We start from the raw sequence: 20,069 nt of genomic DNA, 5'->3' as shown, positions 1-20,069 counted from the left end.
ATATTTCAAACTTTGGTGATCGGTGAAGATCTCCCAACGATTACCGAGGAGGTAATGTCGCCAAGTTTTGAGTGCATGGACTACAGCTGCAAGCTCTAGATCATGTGTGGGATAGTTTTCCTCATGTGGGTGTAATTGCCGTGAGGCATAGGCAATTACCTGACGATCTTGCATGAGTATGCAACCTAGTCCTTGTCGCGAGGCGCCGCAATAGATAATAAAGTCCTTGGAGAAATCTGGTGGTACCAGCACGGGAGCAGATGTCAGGCGTCTTTTCAGTTCCTGAAAGCTGAACTCGCACTGTGGAGTGCACTCGAACCTTTTATCTTTCTTGAGGAGTTCGGTTAGAGGTTTAGCAACCTTGGAGAAATTCTCGACGAAGCGGCGGCATATCTCGCTAAGCCAAGGAAGCTCCGAACTTGCTTGACCGTCTCAGGTGGAGTCGAATCAAGGAAGGCTTGAACTCGCTCGGGATTGACTGCAATACCCTTACCAGAGATTACATGGCCTAGATAGGTCACTTCTGGCAACCAAAATTCACACTTGGAGAATTTGGCATAAAGGCGATGCTCTCGAAGTTTCGTCAATACCAGCCTTTGATGTTCGGCATGTTCCTCTTCATTCTTGGAGTAGATGAGTATATCATCGAGGTATACTACGACGAATTTATCCAAATACTCCATGAAGACTGAGTTCATTAACCAAGAGAAGGTGGCTGGGGCATTGGTTAAACCGAAGGACATAACGGTGTACTCGTATTGGCCATAGTGAGTAACAAAGGCTGTTTTGGGAATGTCCCCGTTTCTGATTTTGATTTGATGGTAGCCCAACCTCAAATCCATCTTGGAAAAGACTGAGGATCCAGCGAGCTAGTCATACAGATCGTTGATCCTGGGAAGCGGATACTTGTTCTTGATTGTGACCAAGTTGACAGGTCGGTAATCTACAACCATCCGATCCGTTCCATCCTTCTTTTTGACGAAGAGGACGGGGCAAGCCCAAGGAGAGGAACTAGGACGGATGAAACCCTTTTCAAGGACTCATCGAGTTGGTTCTTAAGCTCGGCTAGTTCTAAGGGTGCCATCTTATAGGGTCTTCTAGAAATTGGAACGGTTCCTGGAACAAGGTATATCACAAACTCGACATCCCTGTCAGGTGGAACACCTGGCAGTTCTTCTGGAAAGACATCCGGAAAGTCTCGGACTACCGGAATATCCTCAAGGTCTGGAAGGGGGTTGGCATTTAGGGAGTAAAGCTGGTGCTTGGCCACTCGAGTTAAGACATTGACTGTCTTGCCCGATGGGTGAGTAAGTTGAACGGTTCTAGTGGCACAATCAATCTTAGTATAATGAGCTGACATCCAATCCATACCCAAGATGATGTTTATGTCCGAGGACTTGAGAGCTATTAAGGATGCAAGGAAGACAAATCTATCGACAAGAATTTCGTTCCCACGGCTTACTCTAGAAGTTTGCCATCTAGAGCCAGGGGTTTGAATTTCCATGGTAGTGGACATGTCACAGAATGTTGTGTTATGCAATCGAGCATAGCTCTCAGATATGAATGAATGAGATGCTCCAGTATCGAAAAGAACGGATGGCGGAAGGCAATTAACAAGGAGCGTACCAAGGACGACATTAGGATCCTCATGAGCCTCCTCGGCTAAAACATAGTTGACATGGCCACGTGCAGTGGTGACCGGCTTGGCGTAGAATGTCTTTCCCGCTGGCTTACCACGGCCAACGGACTTTCCAGACTGATTGGGGTTGTTGTTCTGAGGACACTCTCGGCTATAATGACCCGGCTCTCCACACTTGAAACACGTCACAACATTGGGGCATGGAGCAGCATTAGCAGCGGGGCCACCATAGGGCTTGGGCGGTGCAAACTGCTGGTTGGGACGAGGCGCCTCAAAGGATGGCCTCGGAATGAACCTGGGTGGTAGTGCCATGCTTGGAATCCACACCCGACGCTTCTGAGATCCAGAGCCGGATGAAGAGCCAAAATCACGGGAGTGCTTGCGTGAAGCGTCATAATCAGACTGGCCTGTCTCAACACTGATGGCTTTGTTGACCAACTTCTGAAAGGAGGTGCACTCGTGCAGACGAAGATCACGGCGAAGCTCAGGGCTAAGTCCCTTGCGGAACCTTGCTTACTTCTTAGCATCAGTAGATACTTCTTCAGGAGCGTAACGTGTCAGATTCCCAAATTCACGGCTATATGCATCCACAGTCAGTCTTCCTTGGGTGAAATTGTAGAAATCTTCCCTCTTGCGATCTATGAGACCTTCCAGGATGTGATTCTCACGGAAAGCCTCACTGAATTCAGCCAAAGTAGTGATTTGGCCGACCGGGCGCATAGCTTCAAAATTTTCCCACCAAAGGCTAGCAGGGCCTTCGAGGTGATAGGTAGCATAAGTAACCTTATCAGCTTTGGCTACGTTGGCAGAACGTAGCTTGTGGGTAATGATGCGAAGCTAGTCATCCGCGTCGAGGGGCTCGACGGAATGCTTAAACTTTGGTGGGTACAGCTTGATAAAGTCATTGATTGACACCAAATCATTTCGCTGATGGCGTGCAGTGTTCTGCTCAATCCGCTCCAGCAAGCGGTTAGTCTCACGCTTGTTTCTTTCCGCCTCCAACATCACTTCGGCCAGAGAAGGCGGGTAAGGCAGATTTTCACCCCTAGCTGCACTGGCTCCCCCCTACTCCGGGGCAGCAGGGTTGTTGCGGGTGTTGACCATCTTGGGAGAAAACAAGACAACGGTTTAGATAAGGATGGCATGACTTAGCAAGGAAGTGCAGAATGTAATGGATAACATGGAATGCTAAGATGTTCATTGCACGACATGGTAATATAGAAACTGCCATATATATACCATTGGTCATACACACCGTACATAGTTTAGTACAAGCCCAGGCTAGAGTACAACTATGGTGAAAGACATTACATCTCATCGAAGGCATTCCAAGCTGCTATACATTATTTTCCTACACCTCCGGAGCGTGATACACACCAAGTCGTATCCCACGGTCGCGCGGGACTGTGGAGAATACAACTACTACAATACTGGTGCAACCACTACTAGCTCAGGCTCCGTAGTAATCCTCATAGAAGTCGCCACCAAAACCTGGAAGTGGAACATGATCATCTGGGAACAGACGGTCCTGCGGAGCCTGCGGACCATAGGGACTCGGGTGTGGCCTTGGTCCCACAGGTGGTGGCAGATGAGGACCACGAGGAGGGGTGATGCCTCCTACATCGCGCCACTCCATAGAATCTGGCAATCTAGACCGTACAGGGTACAGATCCCTCAGATCCATTTATCCTGCCTGTACCGCTGGTGCAAACCGAGTCAAAGTGGCCCAGTGATCAGCACGAGAGTTAAAAAGCTCCATAGGAAAGGCCCGATTTTCGCGGTCCTTATCCTCGAGCATCTCGGCAGTGGTGCGGAGTAGTGACTCCTCATGTGTGGAGTCAGCATAGATAGCCTGGAGATACCCTTGCGCTCCCGGAAGTGAAGTTGGCATATAACGGAAGTCGGTGTTCCGAAGGAGGCCAGTCCGGACTCGCATGATGGTCATCATGGAATGGGCAGCATCCTGCACAGCCATCTCAACAGTAACCCCGAGTCCATAGGAATAGTGAAGGGGCTCAGTGGCTCCAGGATAAGAGGGATATATCCTGACGGTACAGAGGTACTAGCTCTGGTTGAAGTCTCGGAATTGCTCTTCGATAGTGTATTCGGGATACCAACGGTAACCCGTCTCGATCATTACCCGGACTAACATAGTAGTATGACCAGGCACATCGAGGCACCGGGTTAGGCGAACCACTTGGTTTTGAGCACGAGTGGCCATCTGAAAGCACAACCACAATGCAAAGACATTAGAATTTCTAGGGAAAATTGGACAGCATAACAGCTGTAAATGCTCAGAAAAGGATTTGAGACATCCACAACAGTTTGCAATACCACTCAACAACATCATATCAGGGTTCTGATTCAACTGGCAACATACTAAAAGTAGTAGAAACTGTACTGGGGCTTTTAACAACAACCCTATAAGCTACTACGGATTAGTAACATGTGAACCTGATAGAAGAAGAGAGCCTAGTCCTTAACCCATGTTGAATGAGAAGAGAATGACTCAGATCAGAGGGCATAAGGTAAAGGAGTAAGAAGATCCTTACGTTCCCTACCACAATCAATTCCCCTACATATAACTAAAGCATTTCTAGACTCGACAATGACTAGTTTGGCTCAACGAACCTACAGGCAGTCCGGCTCTGATGCCAACGCTGTCAGGACCCCGATTCCAAGTCACATTGATCTGGCCGGTAACACCTCATATCACATTGTGGCCTCATGCACGGTATTCCCACGGGTGTCGCCTTACCATGGCCCGGGACCGTTTGCGCCTTTTGGCTCACGTATATGATAGTGTCGCTAGCATCCATATGACAGAGAACCCGGGCCGACATGGCTAGTCGTGAACCCAAAGTGGCACAGACCTATGGAGACAGGCATACATGAATCACATCGAGCATGTCGGTCATCAGCGTGTGAATCCGGGCTGTAGCACTGGGCTAACAGGACTCCGGGGAACCCGGGCTGTAGCAGGCTAGGCAGGACTCTGGAAGTCACTGCGTGACATTCCCACGAAGGGACAGACATAGGAACGAAGTGAAACACATGCCGGCCAGTCATGTGTCCAGAGTAGTAGTGCTGGGCTAGCAGGACTCCGGTTAACCGGGCTGTAGCGGACTACTATGGCTCGAGGAACACTAGACTACATTTCCCCATAAGAAAGGCTCCCAAGGATAAACAACTAGATTGTCGGATCCCACTCATACCAAGCATTTCAATCATACACACAATATGCCCGATATGAGTACATACAACATGGCATCACAACAAAACTCTACAACTCAAGTACTTTATTTAAAGGCTCCAGAGAGCCATACATAACATGTTCATACAGGTAGGGGTCACATGACCCGGCACTCAAGTCATACAAGCATACAAGCACATGCGGAAGCAAATAGTCTGGGTACAGACACTAGAAAGCAAGAAGGCTTCTCGAAGCCTGTCTATCTACATAGGGCCCTCCATGGCCATGATCACCACCTGGGTGGCAAGTCACTCATCGACATTGAGATCTACATAAAATCCATCGGAGGGGGCGGTGTTGTCGTCTGAAAATAGTAATTAAGCAAACATGAGTACAAAGGTACTCAGCAAGTCTTACATCAGAACCTACTATACATGCTCATTCTCAAGAAGGTGGTGGGGTTATTGCAGCAAGCCAGCTTTGACTCTTGGCTAAGCTATCCTATGAGACTCCACTAGTAAAATAGTTTTCACACACGAGCCCACTACTCACCAACACGATACTCCACCGGGGATCCTCCCTCGTCATCCTACGAGAGGGCCATCCTCGGTACTCACACTTATCTTGAGTCTTTTAGTAGTATCCATTAACTTGTCTATGAACTGTATAGGCAACCAAGTAGTCCTTTACCGCGGACGCGGCTATTAGAATAGTTTTATACCCTGCAGGGGTGTACTTTGTCACACATGTTTCCACCACTTAGCGTCTGCACACGACATGTGCTCGGCAGACTTCAAGCGAAAGCCGACGTGGGTGTAGACCACGACCTGACTAACTGCACAAGTCTCTAGTCTAGGTTTATCGCCTATTCAGGTTCCATCCGCAAGGAAATCCGGCCGGGGTGTCCTCAGCGGCCCCAAACAATGTGTATAGGGTCCCGAGACGCCAAACGGGTGCCCGTCATACCCGGCCACAGTGTATCTACCGCATCATAGCCCACCCCTAGGGTCAGCGCTACGCACGGCCGCCAACACATAACCTACAAACACCAGAAACTAGTTGCAACTCCTGGACAGAGGACGAGGTGGGTCAGTAAGTCGAGCGGGGTCATATTTCAGGGCCCAATGTGTGGTAGTAGCTGAATCTTAAATCACGCATACAGATCTCAGTTCTTATGGACGGCCTCAATGAAACAACCCACCATGTACTCCTACATGGCCTCTCATCGATACCTTTACCAAAACATGTTCAACACATCCCCCACATTACCGACATAATCATTTCACTCTAGCCCATCACCCAGATGAACCAGACCTAACACAACTCTAAGCATAGCAGGCATAGAAAGGTAGGAATCACATACATGGCTCAATCAACTCCTACACATGCTAGTGGGTTTCATCTAGTTACTGTGGCAATGACAGGTCATGTAGAGGATAAGGGTTCAACTACCTTACCACACAGCAATTTGAATCGCGTTGTCTTAATGCAGTAAACAAGAGCAGAAGCGAGAACATGGGTTTGTATCAGAATGATCAATGGGTTGCTTGCCTGATGTAGTGGTAGTAGGGTACTGCCCTTCAGACGGATACTCGGGGTTATCCTCGGAGGCAGAACCTACCACGGAAGACACACCAAACATAATCAACACATGACAATATGCAACAATATGATGCATGCTATGACATGGCAAAATGAATGTGTCTTGGCCTAATGCAAGCTAAAACAGAAAGGAATGAAATCATTTGAATCAAAGATTCAAATGTTAGTTCATTTAACATAGCCTTATTAGTGCATTATCTTATTTTGCTTAAACAGCAAGGTTATCTTGTTTTTTCATGCATGAAACCATTACAGATGGATAGATTGAATTTTTCTGATCATTTTTCATATATAAATTGATTGATTTGGAGCTATGGTTGATTTTCTATGATATTTAGAAGTTTTGGATTTTCTGGAATTTCCTATTAAAGAATAAATCCAGAAAAGGATTTACTGCATCAGCATTGCATCAGATTGACGTCAGGGGCCAACGGGCCGGTCCAGGTCAAACCTGACCAGTGGGACCCACGTGTCAGTAGTTAATTAACTAACTAATTTTTGATTAGTGCTAATCTAAGTTAATTAGCTGGGCGGTCCCACGTGTCAGAGACTCAGGGGAGGCTAACCTGGGCCCACACGGGGTCAAACAGGGTCAACTCGCCGGTGTTTAGCCGCCGGCGAGGCCAGACACGGCGGAGCAGCGCGGGTTTTGCACTCCGGCGACCAAAAGGACGGCAGAGGCCATCTAAGTGGTGCGGGGAGTGAGCCGCGTCGAGTGGTGGCAGTGGGTGGAGCTGGGGTGGCCGGAAACGTCGCCGGCGACGAGTTTGGTGGCGGCCGGAGCTCGGGTGAGCTCGGAACCGAGGCTGCGGGGCACGGAGAGGCGCGTGGTAAGGTGCGTTAGGCTCCTGGAAACGTGGTGAGGTTAGTGGACTAAGTGGTGTGGCCGTAGCATGGCCAGAGCCTCGTCGACGACGAGCTCCGCGGAGGCGCGTGCGGGCGAACTCGAGGCGGCGCGTACGGTGCACGAGAGCTAGAACGGAGAGCGGGAGAAGGTTAGTAGCTCACTGCGGTTGTAGGGGAGCGAACGGCGAGCTCGGGGAAGGGCTGGAGCGAGCGGGGCAGCGAGGGGGATCTCCGGCGACCGAGGTTGAAGACGAGCTCGGTGCAGCGTCTCCGGGGTGAGCGAGCGCTCGAGGATGGGTCGAGGCGAAGCAGTGGACGACGGCGGAACTTCTTGGCACGGCGAGGCAATGAGTGGACGGCGGTGGCTGCGGTGGTGCTTGTCGGAGGCGACGACTGCGCTCGGCAGGGGATGGGGAGAGAGCCAGAGGGGGGCGAGGGGCACGGGGAGAAGTGGGAGAATGAGAGGGGGACGTGGGGGAGTGCGTGGCACTCGTAGAGGACGTCCGGGGCGTCGGCGGAAGCAGGAGGTGGCCGGTGTGTGGCTGTGGACGCCGGCCACGCGCCTCTCGTCCTCCTGGCGAGAGGAGGAGGATAACTGGCAGTGGCCAGTGGACTGGGCCTAGCTGGGCCAGGCCAGGGCGATAGGTAAGTCTCTGTTCTCTCTCTCTTTTCCTGTTTTTCATTTATTCTATTATTTTTGTAACTTCAGGGCTTTATTAAAAATGCCAGGGCATTTCCAAAAATCATAAAATTAATCATGGCTACTGCTTAGAATATATCCAACAGCAAACATTTTAGTTTATGATTATTTGAGCATTTAAAATATTTTATAGCATTTAAATGCCCAAATGCAAATACTATAAGAATTAATCCAATGACCTTAACATGTCCTAGAAAAATGTGCACCATTTTTGTCAAAGGTTTTAACCCAAAACAGAAAGGGTGGGCTTTTTAGAAGGGCATTTCAGGTTCATTGAAAAAGTTTTTAGTAAACCCTAGTTGTTCGAGGGGGGTGCTGGGGGTTCTGTCATACCCATTTCAAGTTTAAAATAAATTTAAACATGATGCACATGTTCAACCAATCCTAATGCATGACTAACACAGGGATGTGACACGCGGCGGTAACCACTTAGCTCGATACCTGCCACCGCCGCCAGGCTGTCGGCAAAGCCCACCGCATCTCGCCACTTCTGCTTACCGCCGCCTATCGCCATCGAGTTTCTAGATGCTGCTCCCGGTCGACCCAGCTCCGCTCAGTTGGGGAATCTGTCGTACTGAGGGTTCTTTTCATGGACAACAATGTAACTAATTTAATGAGATATTATCTCATCTCTTATCCCAATTCATCTGCCTCCTTTAATCACCCAGCGGAAATCACCATGAATCCATTTTTATTTGAGCTGATTTGAGGGTTTTCTTCCGTTCATAGAGTGTACAGTGAGCGGACACATCAGGACCTTGCAGCCTCCGCTGAACATTCCATCTCACCGTACCAGATGACTTGAGGATGCATGCGGTATGTTCAATCTCACCCTAAATCGGTTGGCATGGCCTACTTTCCTGAACATATTCTAAATATTGCTACATTTGGATAAAAGGTGCCACATGCACCATATACGTCAAAGGGGATTTTCCCCTCTTCTTTCTATATTAGGAAAATTAATGATATATTGTTCTTTCGATTACTCTCATATTTCCATGACATCATGTTTACCCTATCTGTTTAATTATAGATTTTTGTCCTTCAATTTCAACTGTTGTACAGTTCTTTCAATTTGGGCCCATATTTGCATGTTACCATATTTTATTTAACAATCCTACCATTTTCTGCAGCTCGTCCCTTGCTATGCAACAGAATTTGTAGTGCACAATCTTCCCCTTTACATAAATCAAGACTGCAGAGAAGTCATACTGAACACAAACCATGGATTTACAATCGTTGCTACTATAAGACTTGATGAACTTGGTGACTCCTATTTTGGCACTGGCCTTTGGAAAGAAATTTCTAAGTTTTATGTACTGGAGGCTGGGATTATAATTGCACTGCACATAAAAGGGCCTGGTCATGAGATATATGCTAACTTCCCCGATGATATCATTCATCCAGACTTTGTTCGAAGTAAGTTTTCTTTTCAACTATCTTCATGTTGACTTACCCAGCAATATCAAATGAATTGTGTAGTATTTAAGCAACCAATTGTTATTCCATTTTCTTACTATATTCCTACCTAATAACTTCTAGTTACCAATACACTTTTCTATTGCCCTGTTTTAACTAAATATTCCCCATACTCCCACTTCTATTGGAAAGCGCCGCTGACAAGGAGACTCCGGAGGTGGAGAACGGGGCTTCCAACAAGCGGAGGTGGGGCGAGCAGGAACTGCAAGCGACTCTAGCAGGCCTAGACTTTATTAGCAACCTCCCCGATGATATGTTGACAGTCATCATCACCCTCCTCCCAATCAAATATGGGGCGCGGACAACCGTCCTTTCCCAGCGGTGGTGCCCCTATGGAACTCCACCCCACTTGACCTCATCGACACCCACGAGCTCTGCCATGGCTATCACAAAAGCTTGGATGCATTCTCCAAGATCCTCGGCACTCACCTTGGCCCAACCAGCGGCCTTAGAATGGGAAAGTTCCGTTCCAACGGCAAGGACCGAGCCAAACTTAACGACTGGTTCCGATCCCCCACCCTAGATCAGCTCGAGGAGCTCACTTTTGATGATGGGCATATGCGCTTACTACCAACGTTCATGCTCCGCCTCGCGCCCATGCTGCATGTCGCCAAGTTCAGGAACTGCCATCCCTCCTTAATGACGCGCCCGCTCTTATTCTACCATGACTGAAGCACCTCGAGCTCATCGCCGTCTGCCTCCCAAACGTTGACATGGAGTGCCTGCTCCGTGGCTATACTGCACTTGAGTACCTTCATCTTCAGGCAATCAATGGGTTGAGTAGCTTCCACATCACCTCCATGACTCTCCGGACTATTTATGTGTGTTGCTGGTGCGGCAAGAAGACATCAAAAGATGTGTACCACGGTATTGTCATTGAGGACACACCTGTACTTGAGAGATTACGTGTAGTTGATCAAGAAGGTCCAACAAGAATCAATGTCATTCCTGCGCCAAAATTGGCAGTGGTGGGTTACTTGTCTGACAAATACTCCGAACTTGTAATTGGATCCACACCCGTTTAGGTACAACAGTCACCTTCTACCCCTCCTTCTACAAATTAACATATTTCTAATTTTGAAGATGTTTGTTCGTCTGTCATCCAGAAAATGATTCCGACAAGCTTGACCCCAAAACTGCGCACAGTGAAGGTCTTGGCACCAGAATCTATCGGCCCCAACCTGGAGCAAGTTGTCAGTTTCCTGAGATGCTTTCCGTGTCTGGATAAGCTATATATCGAGGTGATGTTCCTTTCTTGTTAAATTTTAACCATAAGGGAGTTCAATTTGTGAAACCTTTTTCCAAGTTTACAATGACAATGTACAACGATTTCTGAAGGATTCTTTTGGAGGATTTCAGTACATACATGTCCCCCCACCATATTGGTTGTTGATCCTTATGGTTACATTCCATAAGAATTTCTCCTTTGGATTCATCTGTACTAGTTTTCTTAGGGAACTTTTCATCCACTCCAACCTCTTGTGAAGAAGGCTACATTTTTCTAGAAGGTACTCAGATGCCCATGTTTATCATGTCAGATCGAAGAAGGCATGTTAGTGCATTTTACAAATCCTGCAAACCAAATAGGCCTGTAGTAGTATTCAAAACTGCATGTAGGCACTAACATGTTTTCTTCTTTTGCAGATAAGATTAGGCCCAGTGGTGGATAATGTGATACAATATAATGATCACGTCGAATGCCTAGATCTGCATCTCTCAGAAATTACTTTGAAGTCCTACCGAGGGACCTTATCGGATATTATATTCGCCAAGTTCATTGTTTTGACAGCAAAGGTGCTGAAGGTAATGAGGTTTGCCCTACATTTATTTCACAAAAATGAATGGTTTGTTGACCAGTGCCGATGCCTGCGGCAGAATGGAATAGGCTGCAAAAATGCTGAATTTCAATTTGGAACTTCAGATGACAGAGTAATCGGAAGTCATCCTGTCAACCCCATACATGACTTCTTAGTGGCTGACCCCTTAGCAAAAATTATGAGGTTTCAAAACCAGACTTAGAAGTGGTAATATTAGTTTGAACCTCTCTGATATCCATGTTCAACAGATCAGCACGAGCTTTTGCAGCTGATGAGCTGAATTTCATTTCTAATATCAGTTTGAACCTTGTAATCTTTGAATTTGAGCCATATAACTCTGGAATTTAAACCTTGTAATATTTCGAGCTTTTATGGTACAATCGTTGAAATGGCATCATATGAGACTCGTATATTGGTAGCACTATTTTGACCTTAATATGCAATGGTCTTAGATTTTATTAACCATTCTTGAATCTGTTCACCTTGTCGGTCTCACAGCACATGATCCATATAGCTAACTCAACTGCGATCTTCGACATTATTGCACACAGTTTGTTTCTTCAACTGTGTGCCCTATAGAGTGCCGAATTAATTATCGCACTGGAGTGTCCATCATCACCCTACTGTGTAACTTTGACCTCATCACCCACGGGTAAAATTATGACCAAAGTCATTCCACACACTTTGTTTTTACAAAGCTTTTTGCCAATAAACGCCCATGATTTGTCCCTCTTCTAGCCGAGGCGTGGCCAAACTAGCCGGGCGGGAAGCTAGCGCGGTAAACTGCGCGGTAGCGCGGGAACAGGCTCACCGACGATACATTTGGCGCCTCTTCGAGCCCATGCATGGTCAAACGAAACGTGTGCGGTGCGGGGTTGTCAAGCATGCACTGGAATCCTCCGCTATGAACGCCGTGACAAGATGTGGCGATTATAGGCTGACCGGCCCCCGTTTATTACAGCGGCCATTTAACCCTTGTGTCTCTTAAACCTTTAGATCGCGCCCCACCATTGCAAGAAGCACACCCACCATGGGAAATTCTTAGAGGGTATCTTGCACGGCTCTAATGGTGCTCCGAGCGGCTACCGACGATGAGCAGCAGTTCACCATGCATGCCATGGTGGACATGCACAGAAGGTTCACAGACCTCTCAGTGGTGTACACCAACGACCCGGTCTAGGTGGAGCACTCCATCCACATCATGGAGATGTTGCTTGCCGAGGAGAAGTACAAGGTGGTAGTGTTCGACCTAGAGTACACCCGCGCTCGTGCCGGGTCTTGTCCCAAGGTCGTCGCCGCCTAGATGTGTCTGCGCCACCACATCCTCGTCTACCACTACTGCCTGGACACAAGTCCTTGCAAGAGTTCCGCCAGGTTTGTCAACAACCCCCACTACATGTTCGCTACGGTCGACATCACTAATGATGTAAAGGCGCTCGAGAATTCGGGCATCACCTTCCAGAATCTTGTCAATGTCCAGGGCAAATACAAGATATGGGGGAGCAAGGAGCATGAGAAGGACTCACTGGTTCACCTTGCCGAGGCCATCATCGACCCCTACTACAGAGACATGAAGGATTCCTGCAACAAGGACAAGCGTGCCTGGAACTCGGCCTGGATGGAGATACTTGACAAAGCTCACATCATGTACGCGGCCAAGGAGGCGCACACGAGCTATGAAATGTATAGGCGGATCGTTGACATGAGGAAGTGCCTCCTTCCCCAAAATGGCCAAGGATCCAGCCGGAAGTAGAGCAATGGCAAGCATCGTCGCAACAATAAGTAGATGATTAGATCCTCGTTTCTCCTAGTTTAATATGCATGTAATTGCTTACTTTGGTGTGTGGAAGTGTTATGTGTGTAGTCACTTGTGTAATTGTATGCTTAATTTGGTTATGCAATGCTGTCTTTTTAAGTATATATGTTGATGCTCTATAGACAAAGCATAGATGTTGTGCGGACAAAGAAAATCGCATCGCACATAGACTAAACAATGGAACCCGTCGGTGATGTTTTCATTAATCACTCACAATTGTATACCAGCAATCGTTTGCTCACAACACACACGGCTTGTTAACAGGAATCGTCTGTGTTGTTATTGGTCTTCCCACACGTTTCCGATTACAGACCTGTTTGCCGCGTATCAGACACATCTTGTTATATTGAACCGTTTCTGTTCTCTTGGCTCAAAGAAAATAGTTGATCCGAGTGAACCGCATGCCGTATATCGCACACACCTTGATCTGGCTGACCGTTTCATTTGTGTTGCCTAATCACAAACAGTTCATCCGAGTGAACGGTATGCTGTATATCACACACACCTTCATCTGGCTGCCCGTTTCTTTTGTTCCTCCTCATCGCAAACAGTTAATTGAACTAAACCATATGCCCTGCATCGCACACGCAACTAAAATCCGAACCGTGTTTGATGCATCTGTCATCTCAAACATTTTGCACCTTTTTGATGTGTTTTTACACCACCGTTTGCGATTATTGCATCGCACACAGTTTTGTCGAAGGGTCTCTGATCGTAGTGTCGTGTTAGCAACATCCTACAGTAGTGAGAAGTTACTACACCAGTTGTAGAAACACTGGTTAAAACTGTAACTCAATCACATAGGTCAGGCAGAGTTTTTGAACCTCCTGAATGGTTTCACAATGAAATATTCATCATAGTAGAAGATGAACATGCGCACTACAAAGAAGCAATGGCGGCACCCAGCTTAAAGAATGGCATAAAGCGATGCAATCCGAAATGGGGTCCATGTATGAGAATCAAGTTTGAAACTTGGTCAATCCTCCAGAGGGTGTGAAACCCATATAGTGCAAATGGATCTTCAAAAGAAAAACAGATGCAGATGGTAATCCTACCATCTATAAAGCAAGGCTAGTAGCGAAAGGGTTGTCGTAAATTGAAGGAGTTGATTATGACGAAACTTTCTCTCCAATAGCAATGCTAAAGTCTATATGGATTATGATGCCAATTGCTACATATTTTGATTATGAGATATGGCAGATGGATGTCAAAACTGCTTTCCTAAATGGGTTTCTGAAAGAGGATGTATACATGATACAACCAGAAGGTTTTGTCAATCCAAAGGATGTCGGGAAGGTGTGCAAGATTCAAAAATCAATCTATGGTTTGAAGCAAGCATCAAGGAGCTGGAATCAACATTTTGATAAAGTGGTAAAAGAGTTTGGCTTCATAAAAATGATGAAGAAGCTTGTGTATACAAGAAGTTTAGAGCATCTCTAGCCACGCGCCCAACAGGCCCTCCCCAGGCATTTTTGCTGCGCCGGCGCCGAAAAAACGGCCCAGTCGCCCCCCCCAGAAGCCTATTTTTCGCCGGCTCGGGCCGAAACTAGTGCCGGCGGACCCAGGCAGAACCCGGCGCCCTGGGGGCACCTGGGGCGCCGGCACAAGCGAAAAGGGCGCATGGGTCCACCCTGTCGGCGAGTCCAGCGCCTATTCCCGTCGTTTCTTCCCGCTCTTCCCCCACTTCCCTCCCATTTTCTCCTTTCCTCCCGCCAATCTCCCTCCCGCTCGCCTCCCAGCCGGCCGCCATGCCACCGAAGAAGTACGTCGTATCCCGCGCGGCAGCAACCGTGACCGCCTCCGTCGCCCAGCCGAAGCAGAGGAAGCCAAGGTCGCCGCCGTCCAAGCTACCGGGCATGACAAACGCCGAGTGGAGGGCGGAAGTTCAGCGACGGGAGGCTATCACCGCCGACCGGTGCAACAGGGCCATCACTAAGAAGGCCCGTGACAACACGGCGCACGCGCGGCTGCGGCTGCCGCTTCGACGGACCAAGACGAGGCCGAGGCGACTCACGTGGGGATGATGAATCCACCCGGCAGCCACGCCCAGTGTGCTCCTTGGGACCAGCAAAGCATCGGCTCTCCATCGCCGCAGCCATGGGGATCGCCCTCGCCGAGCTACGCCGATGGTGGTCGGCATTGATGTCGAGCAGCGCCGTCAAGCTCGACCTCCTCTGGACCAACGTCGCCGTGAAGAAGAGAAACACTGACCTGGCTTTCCTGCTGGGCGGGGCGGACATGCTCCAGAGCACCGACGAGGTGGTCAAGGTGTGGTACTTGGCGGAGCGCGGCCTCATCCTGAACCAGCTTCCCTCAACACCGCTGCCGACGCCGACACCGCCGCCGCCAAGCCCGGGTGATGACGCCTCCACGACGCCCAGCAACACCGATGCCGCGCCGACACCGTCCAGCGTAGAAGCAGATCCGACACCGCCAAGCCCGCGCACGCCAACTCCGCCGACGCCTAGGGCAGAGCCCGCCGAGTGATGCGAACGCGAACTTCTGCCGCTCTATTTTTTGTACGCCTGTCCGATCGCCGAACTGTGACTTGCGATCGCTGGATTTGTGTGACGTCTTTTGTGAGCGGGAATGACCAAGTTCGAATTTTCCGCGTCCTGGGGGCGGCGCCTGGGGGCGTGACTGGGAGCTAGGTCGCCCCCAAGGGCCGAACTAGCGCCAGTTCGCCCCCAGACCGCTCTTTTTAGCGCCCTGGGGGATCGAACGGCTGGAGATGCTCTTAGTGGGAGGTCTATAGCATTTTTAATCTTGTATGTAGATGACATATTATTGATTGGAATGACAAAAAGTTTCTTCGCACAATAAAAGATTATTTAAAGAGTGAGTTTTCAATGAAGGATTTAGGCGAAGCTGCATATATACTAGGCATAAAGATCTATAGAGATAGATCAAGACGTCTAATTGCACTGAGCCAAAGCACATACATTGACAAGGTTTTAATGAGCCTTAAAATGGAGAATGCAAAGAAAGGTTTTCTCCCAATGCCACATGGAGTAACACCTGGCAAAAATCAAAGTTCGAATATAGGTGATGAGTGAGTACAGATGAGTGGAGTACCATATGCCTCGGCAATTGGATCCATCATGTATGCTATGATATGTACTAGACCAGATGATTCTTATGCACTTTGTGTTAGTAGAAGGTACCAAAGTGATCCTGGATTGGCTCACTGGGTAGCCGTTAAAAATATTCTTAAGTACCTCGGGAGGACAAAGGACATGCTCCTAGTCTATGGAGGAGATGAAGAACTCGTTGTAAATGGTTACACTGATGGAAGCTTCATGACTGATATAGATGACTATAAATCTCAATCAGGTAATGTTTTCACCCTTAATGGTGGTGCGGTTGTTTGGCAAAGTTTCAAACAAAACACTGTTGCAGATTCTACAACAGAAGCAGAATACATTGCAGCTTCAGAAGTTTCGAAGGAGGCGGTCTGGATCAAGAAGTTTCTTGAAGAAGTTGGTGCGGTCCCAAGTGCGATGAACCCAATGGCACTCTATTGTGATAATAGTGGTGTCGTTGCTCAAGCAAAGGAACCAAGATCCCACATGAAGACCAGACATATTGAACGCAAGTATCACATTATACGACAACATGTCGAGAAGGGTTTTGTGAAAGTTCTCAAGGTTCACATGGATTTGAATGTGTCAGACCCGATGACAAAGGCTCTACCATGAGCAAAGCATGAGCAACACCGAATAGCCATATGTGTTAAAGAGACTATGTAAATTAGATTATTGACTCTAGTGCAAGTGGGAGACTGTTGGCAATATGTCCTAGAGGCAATAATATTATATTATTATATTTTTGTTATTCACAATTAGGAGTTTATATTTCATGCTATAACTGTTATGATCCTGGAATATGCTATTCGGTGGAAAACTCAGAAGGACATGTGAAATGATAAATGGTAAACAATAGGTTCCCGGTCTCTCCTCTAAGACCGGCTCAAGTTGTTGGTGGTCAAGTTTTCCGAATCTTAGGTTATTGTTAAGTGTAACGATAGTCCTAAAACAACATTGAGGGTATGATGTTAGAAGAATGATCATATTGAATCGACCCAATACTTGTCTGTTATACTATGTGATTATATCGTCTAAAATCATCTATTATAACACGGAGTGTTAACACATATTTTAGTTCCTCAGACCAGAGAGTGTCTTGGTGACTTCCTACCAGACAGTGGGCTTTGGGGTTGCTCAAACATCATCTATAACAAGGTGATCATAACGACAACTTTCAGGCACACTGGAAAGTTAAGTAACCAGACAGCTTGAGAGTGGGATTTGCTCCTCCGACGATGGAGAGATATTCTTAGAGCCCTCTCGGTGTGACAGTATCCATCATCGTCTGGCCAAACACAGGTGACTATGTCACGGGGATGCCAGAACACGTCAACGAGAAAGGCATAGTGAGCATAGTGATGACTCAGGAAGATCCGATTGTCGGGGATATCTAGCGACATATGCTAGGGGGTGGCTTATCATGGAGGGGGACAAGAGTACGTCACCAAGCTCGAGAAGCAGGAGTGAGCGTGACCTCGAACGCTTATGAGGTTTACCCAGGTTCGGGGCTCTCCATGGAGATAACACCCCTAATCCTGCTACGCGGGGTCTCTGCATGATGACTATCGTCAATAGAGTAGCTACAAATGTGCTCCTTGAGCTATTTCGCTAGAGGAACAAGAAGGGCAAGGCTTGCTCCTCTACTTCTCTCTACGTGTGTGTATGCTGGCTAGGGTTCGAAACCCTTTGCATGGGTGAGCCTGGGGGGTTTATATAGGCCTACCCCCAGGGGTACAATGGTAATCCGACCGGGGTAGGACCCGGCCGTCAGTGTCTCTGGGCGCCGGCTGATGGAGCCTGCCACTTGGTCGGTCCCGCCGGCTACCACAAACTCGGCTGACAGGTAGGGCCCTCCACCTGCCAGTTACGTTGACTGCTTTATACTGTAGCCGCGCCCTTGATGACGGAGGCTTTGCCGGGGGGTGCATGGCTACAGTCCCGCCGCCTGGCGGGCCCTCACTATAGCTACACCCCGTCTCATCAGGTTAATGGCGCGCAGACTCCGAGGGGAGGGAGGGCCGCCTGTTAGGAGTCGACCCTCCCTCGACGCCGCCTGCTGGGGGTTCACCGCCTTCTGGTGGCTCGCGGACAGGTAGGGCCCGCCGCCTGTAGCCCGTACCGACCGCCCGTCATGGGAGCTTGTCTCCCTATGTCGTAGGTGATGTCATGGGCTACGTGGCAACAGTGCCCCGCCAGGTGAGGGGTGTCCTCTTGGTACACTCGCACTGTGGCCACGCTCCGCCCTAGATTTGGGGGTGGCAGGTTGTACTGTAGTCGCGCCCCATCCCATTGCAGTGAATGGGTGCAAACTTTGAGGAGGTACAGGGCCGCCTGCTAGATCTCGGCCCCTTGGGGGGCGTCTGTTGGGGGCACGATGTCTTCTGGCAGCCGGCCGTCGTACCAAACGGCCCAAAGGGTGGGTCTTTCCTCCGCAAGGTGTGAGGGGCACAGCCGGCCCCGATGTCTTGAAATGCCATGGGGTGCCAATGAGGCTACCCATGGTCAATTACTCCGATAGTAGCCCTGAAGCTGGTGGTGCGCCGCGGCTAAAATCGAGGAGCCACAACAGCTTCCTACTCCAGGTGATTTGTTAATCTTGCTTGGTCTGTCTTTTGGCGATGCCGACTATTAGGAGTCGGCCAAGGAGTCGGCCGGCCGACTGGTGAATTCGAAACGTCAGGTTATAAATTGGGTGGTGCGCTAGTTGGGTGACAGGTCTACCGCCCGTTGCTCATTTTCCATGCGGCGCCTGCAGACTAGGCCGGCCTGCCAGCCCACGTGCGTGATGGGACGTCACCGCAGGCTCGAGCCCGCCACTATAGGGCCTCGGCGCATGTGCGGATCTGCTGTGGCCAAGGCGAACCGTTGTGCTTCTGAGGTGCCTTAATTACACGTCGTTATGGCATGGAAAGCACGGGGTCGTGGGGGAGTGGGCACAGTTAATGCCATGCCCCCCGGTCTTGCCTCCTCAGCTCTGCCGCTGCGGGCCTATAAATAGGGGGAGGGGCGCGGCAGAACGCACGCACACTCCCCCCCCCCCACTCCCTACTTTCTTTCTCCCTCTGCCCTCTGCTCTCTTGCCACCGCCGTGTTGCTGCTCGCCGTCGGAGCGCCACTGTAGCCCGCCGTCGCAGGACTTCTTCGAACCGCCGCAGCCTTGTCCTCACGCCACCGCCCCGCACCGCCGCCGAGCAACCATGTCTATGGTGTACGGCGGTCGCTCAGGAGACTGGGATGGCTCCAACATCCATGAAGATCATCTTGAGTTCCTCCACCAAACACGGCGGCTGCCTCGCATGGCGTACATGAAGGTGCGCATTCCTCCCGAGACGGAGATCTCACCGGCACCGGAGGACAGCGAGCACGTCGTCTTCCGATCGCATTTCCTCCGCGGCTTCGGCCTGCCGGCGAGCGATTTCCTCCGCTCCTTCCTCAACCTCTACCGACTCCAGCCTCACCACCTCACGCCGAACATGGTCATGCTGCTTGCCGCCTTCGTCACCCTCTGTGAGGGGTACCTCGGCGTCTTGCCGATGCTTGAGCTTTGGGGGAACTGATCTTCTACCTCAAGCTCGGCACCGCTGCCAAGGACGAGGCGCCTCAGTGCGGGGCCTGCGTCGCGGTGCGGCGCACTGGCTTCGGGGTCCGCTTCCCAGCCCTCGCGCTGCTGCAGTCGGCCAAGTTGTGGCAGAAGTCTTACTTTTATGTCCAAAATATACACGCGATGCTGGACTTCGTCAACCTGCCGGCTTACGCAGCCGGCCCGCCTGCTGAGCCTCGCACCAATTGGAAGTTCCGGCAGAAGAACCTGTCGGCCGCTGCCTCCACCACTCTCACCCAACTCCAGGAGATTACGAGTCGGAGGGACTCATGGCCTCGGATTTTCTGGCC

At 49.4% G+C, this 20,069-nt stretch overlaps 1 pseudogene; it reads left to right on the top strand.

The window, feature by feature from the left end:
- Positions 1-16,154: 16,154 nt before the first annotated feature.
- On the top strand, positions 16,155-16,790 carry LOC147979712 (secreted RxLR effector protein 161 pseudogene; annotated as a pseudogene).
- Positions 16,791-20,069: the final 3,279 nt, after the last annotated feature.

Source organism: Triticum urartu, chromosome 3A (genome assembly GCF_056163025.1).
Source record: "Triticum urartu cultivar PI428250 chromosome 3A, HENAU_Tu73, whole genome shotgun sequence".
NCBI classification, from domain to species: domain Eukaryota; kingdom Viridiplantae; phylum Streptophyta; class Magnoliopsida; order Poales; family Poaceae; genus Triticum; species Triticum urartu.
Note: the sequence above shows the minus strand (reverse complement) of the source record. Positions and strands in the feature narration are given on the sequence as shown.